Genomic DNA, 19512 nt, shown 5'->3' with positions numbered 1-19512 from the left:
CTTTTTTTTTCTTCCCTGAGAGTTCATCTACATTGCATTTTTTCCAGCTTGTCTCACATAGAAAAGTCTTATGGCAGGCAGAAAAACTGGCTTACTAATAAAGAAAACACAAAAAAGTTCTACATATTACACCACTTTTATATTTCAAGAGAGTTTAGTTAGAATATTCGCTTCTCGATATTCCCCAAAGACTGAAAATTTCTGGTGCTCTTTGTTTACCTTAGAGAGAGAGATGCCACAGATTACATCCAAGTCCTTTTCTTCCTGATTGCCTGCCTCATTGCCTCAATGACATTCTAGCACCTGGCACTAGTCATGGTATTACCCTGACTTTTTGAGCCAGAAACTGATTTAAGAACCTGGTTTTCTCTCTTCATGTTCTGCTAGCAACATGTATACTAAATGAAGAAACAGAAATCGCTTGGGCACAAACTTCAAATAAAATAATGTGTTTTAAATAGTTAAAATACTGTAGCTCCATTTCAGAGATACACAAAAAGTACTTAATGACCCCAATACAATCTCCAAAATAATTTGACCTAATTGCAAAAGGAAATAACCTAAAAGGATTATGAAAGATAAAAAGGAGGTATAAGTTAACCTGGTTGGGGAGTGTTCTTGAAGTCAGAAATCATGTTTTATTTGTCTCTGTATTCTTCATAACACCTAACATAGTTCCTCATGCACTGTAGAAACAGTATTTGTTGAACTGAAGTTCATGCAATTGATGTGTCATACTTGGTTACATATTGAATAGTAGAAATTAAAGTCATTCACTTACCCCTTGATAATATAAAAACATATTCATCTGCAAAAACTTCTGACAAAACTCAGGCAGAACCTGAGATGTTTTGAAAAGCTAGGCTTATTTTTATTTCTTCTAAAAATGAAACCACTTAAATTTAAAAGGTTTACATGGCTGCCACTGTGTTCAGTTTCTACACCCCATTTCATAAACATTTTCGTGAACCTTTGCTTTTGTTTGCTTTTTATTGAAGGGAGTCTGGGGTTTCTTTGAATGGAAAAAGAGAAGAGCAGTCATTGTTGCATGTACAGTTCAAAACAGCTTTCTTTTCCTGACTGATTCTGTAGTCACAAGAAGCGTATCACTGCAGGTGGTTGTGAGTCTGAGATTCAGCTTGAGAGCAAATCAATGTTTCACTTTAAGGAAAAATAACTAGCTTTAGGCAAAAAATAAAATTCAGGACAATAAATGATAAGCAGTATATATCATGATCAGAAATTATATTAGTGACTCAACAAAGAGCTGAGAAATTCAACACTGTGATATAGTCATCAAAGCTTTCATCTAAGCTTTCTTTGTCTGAAACAGTGTTTGGAAATTTAGCAGAAAATGAAATACCCCAAAAAGCAATGTGATCAAAACTCTGTCATACTGATCAGAACAGATCATCTACACAGGAACTAAATAAACATTATTTAACTGTATTACTTACACACCACAGTAAGAGATTGAGCTGATTAGAGATTATCCTGGGAATGCTTTTGGAAGAATTTAATTAACATATTCAGGTACAGTTTTAAAATACATAAAGAGAAGCAGTAGAATAAAAATATTTACTATCTTATACAATGCAATACTATCTGGGAATAAATAGAGAAGCATACATTTGTTTTTGTAGCATAAAGAAGTTATTAGAATTACATTTATGATACTAGAAAAAATACAAATTAGGTGTAAGAGAAGGAAATATAGCATAATAGAAAAGTATCTGCTTTTCATTTGGACAAAGTATCATAGGCTGCAATTGGTAAAAATCCAAAAGTTACATTTTTTATCAAGTTGAGGTAAAAGGGGCCTTTATATGTTGCTAGTGGGAATGCAAAATGATACGGCCCTTGTAGAAGAGAATTTCACCATATCTAGCAAAATCATAAATGCTCTAATTTTGACCCAGCAATCTCTCTTCCATAAATCTATCCTAAATATATGAGGAAAAAAATTTAAAAAATATGCAAATGGCAATGAATTAGACCATTATAATTAACTATCACAAAATATTGAAAATAACCATTAATGGGAAGCTTGGTGAAATACTTCATAAGTATACAATGAAGTATACATATTCGTAAAAGAAAAAAACTAATAACTAGCCATATAGTGAAGTGAGTCAGCTCCAGTATATATAAGTGGAGAAACCAAAAAAGAGAAAGTTTGTATAATATGCTACAACTCTTCTAAACTATTATTTTTTATCATTCTATTAATATTGGCTTTTTAATGGAAGGCTAATTCATTGATTTTTAAACTTTTTATTTATTTTTCTAATTTATCATGTGTTGTTCATTATGTTTTTATCTCAAGCTACTTGTTCCTGTTTTGTCTATCTCCCCATTTAGAAAGTTATTACGCCGGGACTCTTACCTTCTCTCTTTTCACCTCAAATTTTTTGTTATGTATATTATTACTTTTACATTGTTCAGATTTTATCAATTTTTTTTGTTTTCTCTTTTTTAATTTCAATTTTTGTTTTAGATTCAGGAGGTACATGTGCAGGATTGTTACAAGGGTACATTGTGTTGTGTTAAGGTTTGGCGTATGATCGAACCCATCACCCACATAGGGAGTATAGTACCAAATAGCTTTTCAACCCTTTCTTTCCTCCTTCACTTCCCGCATTATGGTCCCCACTGTCTACTGTCCCCATCTTTATATCTGTGTGTACCTACTGTTTAGCTCCCACTTATAAGTAAGAATATGTGGTATTTGGTTTTCTATTACTGTGTTAATTCACTTAGGATAATGGCCTCTAGCTGCATTCATATTGCTGCAAAGGACATGATTTCAAATGTGCTCATGGCTGTGTAGTATTCCATGGTGTATATGTACCACACTTTCTTTTATCCAGTCCTCCAATAACGGACAACTGGCTTGATTCCATTTCTTTGCTACTGTGAATAGCTCTACAATAAACATACTAGTGCATGAGTCTTTTTGATACAGTGATTTATTTTCCTTTGGGTGTATAAACAGTAATGGGGTTGCTGGATTAAATGGTAGTTCTATGTTTATTTTTTATTTTTTTGAGATAGGGTCTTGCTCTGTTCCTGAGTTAGAGTGCAGTGACCTGATCACAGAAGCAGTCCTCCCACCTCAGTCTCCCAGGTACCTGGGACTATAGGTGCACACCACATGGCCAGCTAGTTTTGGATTTTTTTTTCTATTTTTTTTGTAGAGACAAGGTTTGCCATGTTGCCCAGGCTGGTCTCAAACTCCTGAGCTCAAAAAATCCAACTACTGCGGCTTCCCAAAGTGCTGGAATTACAAGTGTGGGCCACCATGCCTGGCCAATAGTTCCATTTTTAGTTCTTTGACAAATCTCCAAATTGCTTTCCACAGTACCTGAACTAACTTATATTCCCATCAATACTATATAAGCATTCCATTTTCTCCTCATCCTCACCAACATCTGTTATTTTTTACTTTTTCTAATAGCCAGTCTGACTGGTATGAGATTGTATCTCATTGTGGTTTTGGTCTGCATGTCTCTAATGATTACTGATGTGAGCTTCTTTTCATATGTTTATTGACCACTTGTCGTCTTCTTTTGAGAAGGGTCTGTTCATGTCCATTGCTTACTTTTTACTGAACTTATTTAATTTTTTCTTGTTGATTTGTTTACATTCCTAATTCTGGATATTAGACCTTCATCAAATGCAGAGCTTACTAATAATTTCTCCCACTCTGTAGATTGTTTGTTACTCTGTTGATACTTTCTTTTGTTGCGCAGAAGTATTTCATTTAGTTAGGTCTCACTTGTCAATTTTTGGTTTTGTTGCAATTACATTTGAGAACTTAGTCAAAAGTTATTTTTTTATTATTATTATTATTATTATCATTATTATACTTTACTAGGGTACATGTGCACAACATGTAGGTTTGTTATATAGGTATACATGTGCCATGTTGGTTTGCTGCACACATCAACTTGTCATTTACATTAGGTATTTCTCCTAACGCTATCCCTCCCCCAGCCCCCCAACCCCCAACAGGCCCCAGTGTGTGATGCTCCTCTCCCTGTGTCCATGGGTTCTCATTGTTCAACTCCCGCTTAAAAGTGCGAACACGTGGTGTTTGGTTTTCTGTCCTTGTGATATTTTGCTAAGAATGATGGTTTCCAGCTTCATCCACGTTCCTGCAAAGGACATGAACTCATCCTTTTTTATGGTTGTATAGTATTCCATGGTGTATAAGTGCCACATCTTCTTTATCCAGTCTATTATTGATGGACATTTGGGTTGGTTCCAAGTCTTTGCTATTGTGAATAGTGCCGCAATGAACATACATGTGCATGTGTCTTTATAGTAGCATGATTTATAATTCTTTGGGTATATACCCAGTAATGGAACTGCTGGGTCAAATTTCCCAAGGCTGATGTCTAGAATATTTCCTAGGTTTTTTTCTAAGATTTTTATAGTTTGAGGTCTTAATTTAAGTCTTTTATTCATGTTGAGTTAATTTTTGTATATGGTAAGAGCTAGGGGTCCAGTTTCCTTCTTCTGCATATGGTTAGCCAGATATCCCAGCACTATTTGTTGAATAGTGAGTCCTTTCCTCATTGCTTATTTTTGCTGACTTTGTCAAAGATCAGTTGGTTGTAGGTGTGTGGTTTTATTTCTGGGTTCTCTATTCTGTTCCATTAGCCTCTGTGTCTGTTTTTGTATCAGCGCCATGCTGTTTTGGTAATTGTAGCCTTGTAGTAGAATTTGAAGTTAGGTAATGTCATGCCTCCAGCTTTCTTCTTTTGCTTAGGATTTCTTTGGCTATTTAGGCTCTTTTTTGGTTCCATGTAAATTTTAACTTAGTTTTTCCTAATTCTGTGAAAAATGACATTGGTAGTTTGACAGAAATAATGTTGAATCTGTAGATTGCTTTGGACAGCATGGACATTTGAATGATATTGGTTCTTCCAACCCATTAGCATATAATATTTTTCCATTTGATTGTTTCATCTATGATTTCTTTCAGCAGTATTTTGTAGTTCTCCTTATAGAGATCTTTTACCTTGTTGTTTAGATGCATTCCTAGATATTATAATTTTTGTGACTATTATAAATGGGATTGCATTGTTGATTTAGCTCTCAATTTGAATGTTATTGGTGTTTAGAAATGCTACTGACTTATACATTAATATGTACATTGATTTTGTATCTTGAAACTTTACTGAAGGCATATATCAGATCTAGGAGCCTTTTGGTGAAGTTTAGGTTAGAATCATATTGTCAATTAAGAGACATAATTTGACTCCTTCTTTTCCTATTGGGATGCCTTTTATTTCTTTCTCTTGTCTGATTGCTCTAGCTAGGACTAGGACTTCCAGTACTATGAGGAATAGGAGTGGTGAGAGTGTGCACCCTGGTCTGGTTATGGTTTTTAAAGAGAATGTTTCCAGCTTTTTCCCATTCATTATGATATTGGTTATGGGTTAGTCATAGATGGATATTATTACTTTGAGATATTGCTTCAATGCCCAGTTTTTTGAGGATTTTTATCATAAAGACATATTGGATTTTATAAGGATGATTATATGGTGTTTGTTTTTCATTCTGTTTATGAATAATGTGGTTTATGTGATGAATCACATTTATTGATTTGCATATGTTGAACCAGTCTTGCATGCAAGGAATACAGCCTACTTGGTGATGATGAATAAACTTTTTGATGTGCTGCTAGATTCAGTTTGCTAGTATTTTGCTGAGGATTTTTGCATCTGTGTTCATCAGGGATATTGACCTGTAGTTTTCCTTTTTCATTATGTCTTTATCAGGTTTTGCTATCAGGATGATGTTAGCCTCTTTGTACATCTGGCAGAATTTGGCTGTGAATCTATCTGGTACAGAGCTTTTTTTTTTTTTTTTTTGGTTGATAGGTTTTTCATTACTGATTCAATTTCAGAAGTTATTATTGATCTGTTCAGGATTTCAATTTCTTTCAGTTCATTCTTAGGAGTTTGGAGTTTGCAGGAATTTATCCATTTCTTCTAAATTTTCTAGTTTTTGTACATACAGGTGTTCATAAGAGTCTCTGAGGATCTTTTGTATCTTTGTGGGATTAGTTGTAATGCCATCTTTGTCATTTCTGATTGTGCCTATTTGGATCCTCTCTCTTTTTTTTTTTTTTTTTTGTTAATCTAGCAGCAGTCTATGAATGTTGTTTTATCCTTTCAAGGAACAAATATTTTCTTTCATTGATCCTTTGTATGGATTTTTGGGTCTCAATTTTGTACAGTTCCAGCCTGATTCTAGTTATTTCTTTTCTTCTATTAGCTTTGGGACTATATTGTTCTTGTTTTTGTAGTTCTTCCAGGTGTAATGCTAGATCACAAATTTAAAACTTTTCAACTTTTTGAGGTAGGTATTTGGCACTATAAACTTTCCTTCTTACACTACTTTTGCTCCACCTGAGAGATTTTGGTATATTGTGTGTCTGTTTTTATTAATTTCAAAGAATTCTTTTATTTCTGACTTAATTTTGTTGTCTACCCAAAAGTCATTTAGAAGCAAGTTGTTTAATTTCTATATAATTTTGTAGTTTGGGGGTATTTTCTTGGTATTTATTTTTATTTTCATTCCACTGTGGTCTGAGTGTATTGGGTGGTATGATTTCAAATTTTTAAAATTTATTGAGACTTGCTTTATGATTGAGCATGTGGTTAATCTTGGAATATGTTCCTTGTGGAGACCAGAAGAATGTATATTTTGTGATTGATGAGTGCAGTTTTCTGTAGATGCCTATTAGGTCCAAATGTTCAAGTGTCAAATTTAAGTCCAGTATTTTTGTTTTTGTTACTTTTCTGCCTTCACGATCTATCTAACATTGTTAGTGGGGCGTCAAAGTACCCACTATTATTGTGTGGCTGTTTAAGCCCTTTTATAAGCCTAGAAGTACTTGTTTTATGAATCCAGGTGTTCCAATGTTTAGTGCATAAATAGGTGCATATATGTTTAGGATAACTAAGTCTGCTTGTTTTATCGAACACTTTATCACTATGTAATGCCCTTCTTTGTCCTTTTATACTGTTGTTAGTTTAAACTCTATTTTTTATGATACAAAAATGATGACTCCTCCTCTTTTTTGCTTTCCATTTGCATGATACATTTTTCTTCATTCCTTTACTTTGAGTCCGTGAGTGTTACAAAAAGATGGCAATTAGCCTGGAAAATGTCATCAAACAACCTTGTTGGTTCAACAATTGAATTATAAGAAAAATAAAAAGAAGGGAGGGGAGCTTTAGGTTAAAAATACCAAGTGCATCAACCACTTTCAATGTATTAATCTCATAATCCTAAATAAAACAAATAATTTGAAAAGAGAGAAATTTGAGCCCCTTATATTTAATATTAATAAATTATAATTTTTAAGTATAATCATCATACTTCTGGTAATTTCTCTAATAATTTTTTACTTTTAGACATGATATGGTTTGGCTGTGGCCCCGCCCAAATTTCATCTTTAATTGTAGCTCCAATAATCCCCAGGTGTTGTGGGAGGGACCTGCTGGGAGTCAACTGAATCATGAGGGCGGGTTTTTCCCGTGATGGTCTTGTGATAGTGAGTAAGTCTGATGAGGTCTGAAAGTTTTATAAAGGGCAGTTCCCCTGCACAGGCTCTCTTTTGCCTGCCACCATGTAAGACATGCCTTTGCTCCTCCTTCACCTTCTGCCATGATTGTGAGGCCTCCCCAGCCATGTGGAACTGTGAGTCCATTAAACTTTTTCTTTATAAATTACCCAGTCTTGGGTATTTCTTCATAGCAGTATGAAAATGGACTAAAATTTATGACATAAGTAATATGAATATTTGCTTCAACATAAAACAGAGGGAGAGGGAAAGTAGGAAGAAGTGTTGATTAAATAAGACTGGTCAAGTGTTAATTATTGTAAGCTTGGCAATGGCACATGTGTGTTCATTATACTGCTATCTAGTTTTAAAAGTGTTTGAAAATTCTGGAAAATGTTAATGTTGGTGCAAATTATTAGCTATGTGATCTACGTAAGTTGCCTAGCTTCCCTGAACCATATCTGGAAAAGAAGATGGTATTGTTTCCATAGGATAGTTATTTCATTAATTCTGACTTCCCTAATGCTTTAACTAAAGTCCACTAACATTAGCATCTAACATAAAACTTAACAGAACCCTGCATGTGAAGTAAAATACAAACACTGTTATATTAGTAGGAAAGCAGAAACATTGAAACTCATGTAAATTTGTTATGGCCATGTATTATAAGATTCAAGATTAAAGCTCAAATTGAAAACCTATGTTTATAATTAAAAATATAAATGTTACAATGTTACTTTAAAATTTCTCAAGTTTTAGAGTTTTTCTCTATTTCATGTGAAACAAAAGAAATAACTTGAATGAAGATAAGAAAGAAGCACCAAGGGTAGCAACAGATTTACTTAATGAATTTAAGCCCTATTATTTTACAAAGTACATACTTATACCCTGAGCTTTGCCTGAGAATTACTGTAAATGCCAAAGCTGTATATGATACACAATAATTTGTTTTAAGCTTACTCCTGTAGAGGAAAATGTGCTGAATGCATCTTTAAATATAATATGTATTTTGAAGCTAACATTATACCAACCCTAGAGACATTGCAGGAACCTGTTCAGAAAGATTGGAAGTGACAGAGACAGTTTTTATGGGTATGGAGACAATATCAAAGCAAGCTGTGGTTCACCCTGTGACATTTTCACAGCAGCTCATCATAATTATGGATATAATAGGTGACTGGTCAGTTAACTCCATAAATTATTGGCAGGAATGCCAAAAAATAATCATCCTATCCCTCCCTCATATAACCTGAGGCAGCATGATATTCTATATTTTCTATCATTTTAATCAACAGTCACAAATTTTGCTTTAAACTAAAATCTTTGTAATTTCCTGTGATGTCATGACTCTCTCTCTCTCCTTTCAAAAAACGACCCTTCCAAGATTATTTTTAAAATAGCGGAAACAGTAACAGCTAAAAACTGGTGTTTACCCAATTTGTACTTCCAAAACCACGTGGGAAATGGACCATGTAGAGGGTAACAGCATTTTGGTTTGCTACTTTTAAGAGAATAGGAATTTTTAGGAACTCTTTGGTTTTCCCCTTTTTGCACTATTCTTATAGATCTTTACTGTAGTTCATTGTAAGTTTTCCCAATTTAGGAGAGAAATGGGATGTGATATTTCTTTTTTTCCTTTCTTTCTGTCTTTTTTTTTTTTTTTTTTTCCTGACAGAGTTTCTCTCTTGTTGCCCGGGCTGTAGTGCAATGGCGTGATCTCAGCTCACCGCAACCTCCACTTACCAGGTTCAAGCAACTCTCCCGCCTCAGCCTCCCGAGTAGCTGGGACTACAGGCATGCGCCACCATGTCCAGCTAATTTTGTATTTTTAGTACAGACAGGCTTTCTCCATGTTGGTCAGGCTTGTCTCGAACTCCTGACCTCAGGTGATCCACCTGCCTCAGCCTCCCAAAGTGCTGGAATTACAGGCGTGAGCCACCATGCCAGGCGGGATGGGATATTTCTAATAGGATGTGGCAGCCCATGGGAAGGGTCAGAATTAAGAGGTAGATGGTAGATTTGAGCTAGGCCAAAAGGTTTTGAGCAAGAGTCAAATAAAAGTGGGATGTCACCACCTATGCCCCCAAATTATTTGGTTCTCAATTCCAGAAAGGAAAGAGGCAGCATCCTGCTGAAGACTATCTGCAGCTAGAGCACCAAGCCAGTAACTCAGTGGCTAGCTGAGTGCACTGAGTGCAGAGGTGTGTATGAGTGACACATTCAGTGGTCTTTTCTTGCCTAAAAAGGCTGGGAATGAGGAAAGGATGTAACACTTATGCTGAAGTCAAGCCTATTTTAGGTTTTTTTTTTAGTTTTCCTCTTTCCAATCTCAAATTGGAAATGTAGTTCTTACTAAGAAGAAAGGAGGGAAGGAAAAAATAAAAGAAGGAAGCGAAAAAATGTAAAGAAATATTGATGAATAAATGTGAACAGAGTCCTTAAGGGAGAAATGAAAATAAAGGCAAAAGAGGAATACATACTTCCAGATAAAGCTATAAAATTTATCACAACAGACCCTGCTACTTTATGCAGTGTTCATAGTAGTTCAAAGTGATTTAAAAATTTAAACAAAGCTGTCTGATTCCAAAGCTGACCATTAACAACTTTTCTCTATGAAATTTAATAAAGGTAGTCATTAATGTAAGATGTTTTAAGATTTGTAATGACACGAAAAAAGTTTACGTAAAATCAAGAAAGATACTAAGTTTAATATAAAATATAGAATTAACTATGAAATTATATGTTAAAAGGTGACATAAATTTGTTAAAATGTTAAAAGTTGGTATGGGTGGTTATTTTAAAGGTGAATTTTTCCCTAATTGTTTATATATTTTCTCATTTTTTGAATTTTTCTATAATAGCATACTTTGCTTTTATTATCAGAAAAAAATGTGCAATAATTGGTTCTATGCAGCCAAATTACATACACTCAGATGGATTTTAATTGATGTTATACTACTTCTCAAAAACTCCATTTTATTTATTAAAGCTCACTACTCATTTTATCCAAAATCTAGTCAGTTTCTCTCTCCTAAAGGCTTCTGATCAACATGTCTAAAATCAAATTCAACATTTTATAAAACCAGTCATCATCTGTCTTGGCTTCCCTGTTATTGTTCATTTTCCTAATGCCTTAAGCAAAATCCTTAAAGACTTCTTTTTCCCTTATGTCCTATCAGTCTCTAATTCCTATTAGAAAAATAATAAGAAACTTTCTTTCAAATATCTGCCACATGCATTCTTTTCTCTCATTCTAAATGGCATCACTCTGTTTCATGTCCTTATCAAGTTGGCCTGGGGTCTGCACTAGTTGGACGCATTTACCATGCATTTATCAAAGTTATTTAAAGCACTGCCTTCGCCATGTCATTTCAATGCTCAACAATCATCAAACATCCCTAAGTGCATTATCAGCTCTTTACCCAGGTACTTAAACTCCACCTCCTGCCCCAACCTGTTCCAACCAACTTTTTTATTATTATTATTATTATACTTTAAGTTTTAGGGTACATGTGCACAATGTGCAGGTTAGTTACATACGTATACATGTGCCATGCTGGTGTGTGCACCCATTAACTCGTCATTTAGCATTAGGTATATCTGCTAATCCTATCCCTCCCCCCTCCTCCCACCCCACAACAGTCCCCGAAGTGTGATGTTCCCCTTCCTGTGTCCATGTGTTCTCATTGTTCAATTCCCATATCTCAAATCCCATTACTTGGTTTCTTCATACCATCTGAACTCTAATTTCCTATTCATACATTTTACACTATATGACTGTGTTCAGTCTTTGAAGAGAGTCCTTAGACATTCTAAGTGCCTAAGAAGAAAGTTCTTAGACACTCTAGACAAAAATGTATCTTCCAAGTAAATCTAGACAAATTATAGATAAATAGATGGATAGATAGATAGATCGGATCATTAACAGCATCAAGATGCAAAAAGAGGGTCTTGTTATTCCCCCATTAACAAGTGGAGAGCCTGAAGCATTACTAAACGATTTAACTAAGCTACATGAAAATCCAGCATCTACATTGTTATAAATAAATATATTGAAAAGTACTAAATTAGTATGAGTGGCCTTTTTCAATTGAGAAAGCAGATTCATCTTATGAAATGTTTCATCAGACATCTGTCTCAAATAAATATATTGTTATCCACAGGAAAAGTATTGAAACCCAAATATTGCACCAAGGATGATTAGAAACAATAAGTATTATTCCAAGTTCTTATTTCCATGTTGAGTTTTAAAAGACCGTGAAAGAAGATGAATACTCTATCTTAGAAACATGCTTATCTCTAACACCTGCTTATCTCAGTCACTGTTTTGATATACACCTTGACACAAACAATACAACAGAGGTGTAATATACTGGGAACAAATAATTTGTATGGTGGCTTCATGGAAACACACTTGCATCAGAAGCAAACATAGAAAACTAAGCACAGATGGCCAGTGCAGTGGCTCACACCTGCAATTCTAGCACTTTGGGAGGCCAAGGCGGGAAGATCACTTGAGCACAGGAGTTCCAGGCCAGTCAGGGCAACATGGTGAAACCCCATCTCTATAGAAAATACAAAAGTTAGCTGGGCATGTGCCTGTAGTCCCAGCTACTCAGGAGGCTGAGGAGGGAGAACCACCTGAGCCCAGGGGGTTGAGGCTATGGTGAGCGTGATCATGGCACTGCACTCCAGCCTGGGCGACACAGCAAGACTCATTTCAAAAAGTAAAAAAGAAGGAAAGAGGGAAAGGGGGAAAGGCAGAAAAGTAGAAAGGGGGAAAAGATGGGAAGGGAAGGGAAGCAAGGGAAGGGAAGGGAAAAGGGAGGGAGGGAGGAGAGATGTCCCTTTTCTCTACTTCTCTCTATTGTCATGACCTTACAAAGTCAGGGTAGATGTATATTTATTTCTGTTTATTAATAAAATAATAAAGCCCAACCCTTATTTTATCTTCCATCATACAGTCAAATTCTTTGCTATTTTTTTCCTTACTGAGTCCAGCAATCAATTTTCATGTAAATGGTTTGTGGGTATTGTTTGGGGCTCTAGGAAGCCTCTAAGCATCATATACATTTTTTAAAGTAATGAATGTTAAATTACTTTAGTAACTTTCACATTTAAAATACAGCATCATTCCATATTTTCCTGCTTTTTGCCTAACACCGTCTTGTGTTTTATAGTTCTATTTTCTCTTAGAAAAAATGAATACAGGGTTAACATTAATCAAAACTATGAAGTTCAATATAGATTTATGAAATCTTATTATGAAACTTAAAATTATGTACCTATTAACTCAGCAAGTTTCTATTTTATTTTCAAGAAAATATTAATTTTGTCCTTTTTATAACAATATTTTAGACTTATAAATTTCCAAAAAAATTCAAAGGAGTTATATTCCTTTGCTTCAGCTATCAAATCAAATGTACATACATCCTAACAAAGAGAGAATTCCAGAAAGGGATATTTAATAAATTATATTCTGATTATCTTTTTTCATATCGAAAAACACAAAGTATTTGAGTATTACATAAAATCACAGATACAATGTGATAAAATTTAAACATATTTTTCAATTTCAAATTTTTGCAGTGACTTTAACTGTAAATGAAATATAAAACATGTAATGTATGCTTTCATATTTCTATATAGTCTTCATAAAACTTACCAATAAGTTCAATCTTACCTTATTTTAAATAATTAAAATAAATTATTTTGTTATTTAATTAAATGATTAAAAATGGGCAGATGCAGTAGTGACTACTTTTGGTCATAGATGAAGTAGTACACAACAGGCTTTAAAACGTTGCTTTCCTGCCCACCACAAACTCACCTTCTAAGAAATTCCATTTTCTGTAGCAGTCAAGAGCAAGGACCATTTGGTAGGCCTGAGGTCTCATTATCAGATTAAATATCTTGATTGCCCTAATCAGCAGAATATTTAGAAGCTGACAGTACAGAAGAGGTAGGCACAAAGAACAGAAACATCCAGGAGTCAGGTAGGATGGATTAGCAGTAGATTTGCAGGGGGAGGGGGAGCTTTGGCAGCACATCCCCAGTGGCCTCTGATGATAAATACTTAGTTTATGAGGCACGCCTCCTATTTGAAGCTATTATCATTTGCCCTGGGGTGCTCTTCTCTCCTGATTTCCTCATTTGGTTCCTTCTTTATCACTTTTCATGTTAGGATGTTTATAAATGTTTCTTGTGAAAGGTATTTGAAAAGTGAAGGAACTATGTGTAGAACGCTCTCTGTTCTTCGAGGAAAGGTGCCATAAAATCTAATACATCAATACTAAATCAACTCAACAGATGTTGACTTTTTCTTGTCAGACAGAGACTTTAAACTCCTGATTCAAAATCTCTCTGACAGAATAAATAAACTAAAAGCGAAAATCAATTTGTCAACCTTACCCAAGGACAAAAGATAAAAACTTGGATTAAACAGAATTATCTATATTCTATCAAACAAGATGAGACAAGAAACACCATTTATGTCCTCAAAGTAGATCTGATAATAAAAGGTACATAAATATCCTATTCTGTGTGCAGAATAGGATATTTTTCAAGTTGCATATTCTGTACAGTAAATGAAAATTAATAAACCCGAATCATATGCTTTTCATGAGATTCTGAAAACAATTTAACATATCTTTTAAAAAAGAAAACAGATACTGAATATTATCCAAAAAATATTAAAATCTAAGCACTAATTGAGAATCAACTTACAATTTCTTTTTTAAAAGACCACTGTTTTCTGGCATTAAAAACAGAATATTAGCCAAGAAGGAGACATAATCCTTGTATCAAAAATTGGAGTATGCCCTCTGGAATTGTAAGTTAGCTATCCAAAATTGTTTAAAATGTATGCTCATTGCCTATGTTTCTACCTTAAGCATGGCAGTGGAAATGCTTTTTATTTGAATTTCTCTGTTTCTGAAAATCCCACATTATTATACTATTGTAAATTGTAAATATCATATGTGGGAAACATCTTCGAATGTTTGTTATTTAACAGGCTGTGCACAGACATGCCACATAGTCATAACATTGGGACCTATTAGACACACAGAATTAAGGGCCCCACATCAGATCTACTGAATCAAAATCTGAATTTTGGCAAAAATCTCCAAGTGATTTCAATGCATAGTACAGTTTTAGAAGCACTGCTTTAGCCACTTCCTGGTATGTAATCAGCCTTCTATATGTGTTAATAATCTCTCAGTAATTTCTTTTAGTTATTTATAAATTTAACTCAAGCTACCAAATACACTTGCCAAAAGAATGACATCACTACAGTTAATAAATGGAAATAATTGCGTCTGCAGTTTAAATGTCCTGTTAGAAAAAAAAATTCATATTGAATGAAAAGAAATCTTTGAAAAACTGTGAAATAGACCAAGTTGATCTTTTGTGATCCAACACTATCCTCACCAATACCCAGAACTCCCTCACAAATATCCGTATTCCTTTAAAACACATTCCTTTCTGTATTATTCGTCTACATTGTTTTTTTTTCTTTTCTTTAAGAAGATTAATTTTGCCAAATTTTGTTAAACCTCAAAATGTTTTATTAAATACACTTAATATTTAAAACAAAAACTCTTTCTCTCCTTCTGATGTTTGTTTTATTATATATCAAAATTGCACACAAAAAAATACAGGAAATATGCAGTATTTAAAAATAACTGTAGGAGCACAAGAATCATCCATTTGAAAAGAAAGAAGCCCTATGTGCTTCTCCCCCAAAAGACACTTTTTTTAAACTTTCATTTTAGGTTCAGGGGTACATGTGCTGATTTGTAAACTCATTTCACAGGGGCTTGATGTGCAGAATATTTCGTCACCCAAGTACTAAGCCTAGTATCCAATAGTTATTTTTTCTGTTCCTCTCCCTCCTCCCAAACTCTACTCTCTGGTAGGCCCCAATGTCTCCTCTTCCCCTCTTTGTGTTCACGTGTTCTTATCATTTAACTCCCACTTATAAATGAAAATATTTGGTATTTGTTTCTCTCTTCCTGTGTTAGTTTTCTAAGAATATTGGCCTCCAGCTCCATGCACATTCCTGCAAAGAACATTATATTTTTCGTTTTTATGGCTGCATAGTATTCCACGATGCCTATGTACCACATTTTCTTTATCCAGTCTTCCACTAATGGGCATTTAAGTGGGTTCTATGTCTTTGCTATTGCAAGTAGTACTGTAATGAACATACACATGCATGTGTCTTTATGACAGAAAAAATTTATATTCCTTTGGGTATATACTAAGTAATGGGATTGCTGGGTTGAATGGTACTTCTGTTTTTAGTTCTTTGAGGAATTGCCACACTGCTTCCCACAATGATTGAAATAATTGACCCTCCCATCAACAGTGTATAAGCATTTCCTTTTCTCTGAAACCTCACCAGCATCTGTTTTCCATACGATTGTTGGCTGCATATATGTCTTCTTTTGAAAAGTGTCTGTTCATAAACTTTGCCCACTTTTTAATGGGCTTATTTGTTTTTTTCTTATAAATTTCAGTTCCCTGTAGAGGCTGAATATTAGACTTTTGTCAGAGGCATAGTTTGCAAAAATCTTCTCCTGCTCTGTAGGTTGTCTGTTTACTCTGTTGATCATTTCTTTTGTTGTGCAGAAGCTCTTTACATTAATTAGACCTGATTTGTCAAATTTTGTTTTTGTTGTGATTGCTTTGGCATCTTCAACATGAAATCTTTGCATATGCCTATGTCCTCACTGGTATTGCCTAGGTTTTCTCCCAGGGTTTTTACAGTTTTGGGGTTTATGTTTAAGCCTTTAATCCATCCTGAGTTGATTTTTAATATGGTCTAAGGAAGGGGTCCAGTTTTAATCTTCTGCATATGGCTAGCCAGTTATCCCAGCACAATTTATTGAATAGGGAGTCATTTCCCCATTGCTTGTTTTTGTCAGCTTTGTAAAAGATCAGATGGTTGTAGGTGTGTGGCCTTGTTTCTGGGTGATGTATTTGTTCCATGGTTTTATATGTCTGTTTATGTACCAGTGCCATGCTGTTTTGGTTACTGTAGCTCTATAGTGTAGTTTAAAGTCAGGTAGCATGATGCTTCCTGTTTATTCTTTTTGCTTAAGATTGCATTGGCTATTTGGACTCTTTTTTGTTTCCATATGAATTTTTAAATAGTTCCATATGAATTAAGTTAAATATGAGTTAGTTAAATATGAGTTAGTTAGATAGTTCCATATGAATTTTTAAATGTGAAGAATGTTATTGGTAGTTTGATAAAAATAGCACTGAATCTTTAAACTGCTTTCGTCAGTATGGCCATTTTAAGGATATTGGTTCTTCCTATCTATGAGTGTGGGATATTTTTCCATTTGTTTGTGTCATCTCTGATTTCTTTGAGTAGTGTTTTGTAATTCTTGTTGTAAAGATCTTTCACTTTCCTGGGTAGCTGTATTCCTGGGTATTTTATATTTTTAGGCAATTTTGAATGGGATTGTATTCCTGACTTGGCTTTTGGGTTGGGTGCTGTTTAGTGTATAAGGATGCTACTAATTTTTGTATATAATTTTGTATCTTGAGACTTTGCTGAAGTTGTTTATCAGCCTGAGGAGGTTTTGGGCTGAGACAATGGGATTTTCTAGATATAGGATCATGTCATTTGCAAACAGAGATAGATTGACTTCCTCTCTTCCTATTTGGATGCACTTTATTTCCTTTTCTTGCCTGATTGCTATGGCCCAGGACTTCCAATACTATGTTTGAATAGGAGTGGTTCGAGAGGGCATTCTTGTCTTGTGCTGGTTTTCAAGAGGAATGTTTTCAGCTTTCGCCCATTCATTATGATGTTGACTGTGGGTTTGTCACAGATGGCTTTCATTACTTTGAGGTATATTCTTTCAATACCTAGTTTGTTGAGAGTTTTTCACATGAAGGGATGTTGAATTTTATTAAAAGCCTTTTCTGCATTTATTGAGATAATCATGTGGTTTTTATCCTTAATTCTGTTTATATGTTGAATCATGTGTATATTAAACCAACCTTACATCCCAGAGATAAAGCCTACTTATCATGGTGTATTAGTTTTTTGAAGTGCTGCTTGATTTGGTTTGCCAGTATTTTCTTGAGGATTTTTGCCTCAATGTTCACTAAGGGTATTGGCCTGAAATTTTCTTTTTTGTTACGTCCCTGTAGGTTTTGGTATCAGGATGATGCTGGCCTCATAGAATGAGTTAGGAAAGAGTCCCTCCTCCTCAATTTTTTGAAATAGTTTCAACAGGAATAGTATCAGCTCTTCTTTGTACATCTGTTAGAATTTGGCTGTGAATCCAAATGGTCCTGAGCTTTTTTGATTAGTAGACTGTTTATTACTGATTCAAGTTTGGAGTTTGTTATTGGTCTGTTCAGATATTTAATTTCTTCCTGGTTTAGTCTTGGGTTATGTGTCCAGAAAAGTATCATTTATTCCTCACCACATTATTTTGTCAGCATTGTGTGTGTGGTGGACACAGCCTTGCCTTCCCAGGCAGCCTGCATGTGCCTGTGCACACTGCCATACCACTACTGCTACAGTGAGTGCACCCCATCTTCCCCACTCCCAAGCCCCACCGCAGGACCCTTGTTGTCAGAGCATTCACAGGCATGGATTAAGAAAATGTGGCACATATACACCATGGAATACTGTGCAGCCACAAAAAAAAGGATGAGGATGCGTTCATGTCCTTTGTAGGGACATAGATGAAGCTGGAAACCATCATTCTGAGCAAACTATCGCAGGGACAGAAAACCAAACACCACATGTTCTCACTCATAGGTGGGAACTGAACAATGAGAACACTTGGATACAGGGTGGGGAACATCACACACTGGGGCCTGTCATGGGGTGGGGGGATGGGGGAGGGATAGCATTAGGAGAAATACCTAATGTAAATGATGAGTTAATGGGTGCAGCAAACCAACATGGCACATGTATACATATGTAACAAACCTGCACATTGTGCACATGGAAGCTAGAACTTAAAGTATAATAATAATAAAAAAAGAAAATTTATAAAGAGGTTCCTGTGTTTGTCCAGACTAGTAAAACATTAATATCTCTTCATGAGTTAAATGTTAAACTTCTAGAATGTGTGACTTGAATTGCTGTAGTATATGTAGTGGCTGTTTTTATCAGACATTAATACCTTTGTATTCATTATGCCATAAACATACTTTCCCACTGTTTGTAAGAAACTTTTGATGGAGATAGGGTAGTGAGACCTTCCTGATGGGCACAGGTTAATGTTATAATCAATATGTTTTAGATGTGGTATAAATATTTGGTTGGAAATTTGTTGTTTAGTACTTCACATGGGCTGGGTGCAGTACTTCCTGTCTGTAATCCCAGCTTTTTGGAAGTCAAGGCAGGAGGATTGCTTGAGTCCAGGAGTTCAAGGTTGCAATAAGCAATGATCATACCACTTCACTCCAGACTGGGTGACAGAGCATGACCCTGTCTCAAAAAAACAGAACTTTACATGTGTACCTTAAAAAACATACTGACTGAATCACATTTGCCTTCCTGAAAGAGAAAACCTTGGGCCATCTAGGGAACAGGTATACTGCATACTCCCATTAAAATACTGTAGTACCAATTGGTTTAGAATGTGGTTTTGCAGGTGGATGAGGAACCTCAGTCCCCTAATGTCCTGTATAGCACTTAGACTCTTTCTGCATGATAAGCATCACAAGGAGAACAGCACACAAAATATGAAACTAGTTGCAAACATTCTTAGATCTAGTCTAGTGACACAAAACATTCGCATAAGAAGTCAGGCAAAACAGATTTATTAATCAAAGATAGGCAGCAATGATAAACAGAGGCACGTGCAGGGTGCTCTCAGGGTCCATTGCCCACGGTGCAACATGGCGCATGTGCAAGTAAGACTTCACGCACCCTCACAGTAGTGAGT

Source organism: Pongo pygmaeus, chromosome 4, assembly GCF_028885625.2.
Source record: "Pongo pygmaeus isolate AG05252 chromosome 4, NHGRI_mPonPyg2-v2.0_pri, whole genome shotgun sequence".
NCBI classification, from domain to species: domain Eukaryota; kingdom Metazoa; phylum Chordata; class Mammalia; order Primates; family Hominidae; genus Pongo; species Pongo pygmaeus.
This window is presented reverse-complemented; position numbering follows the sequence as displayed.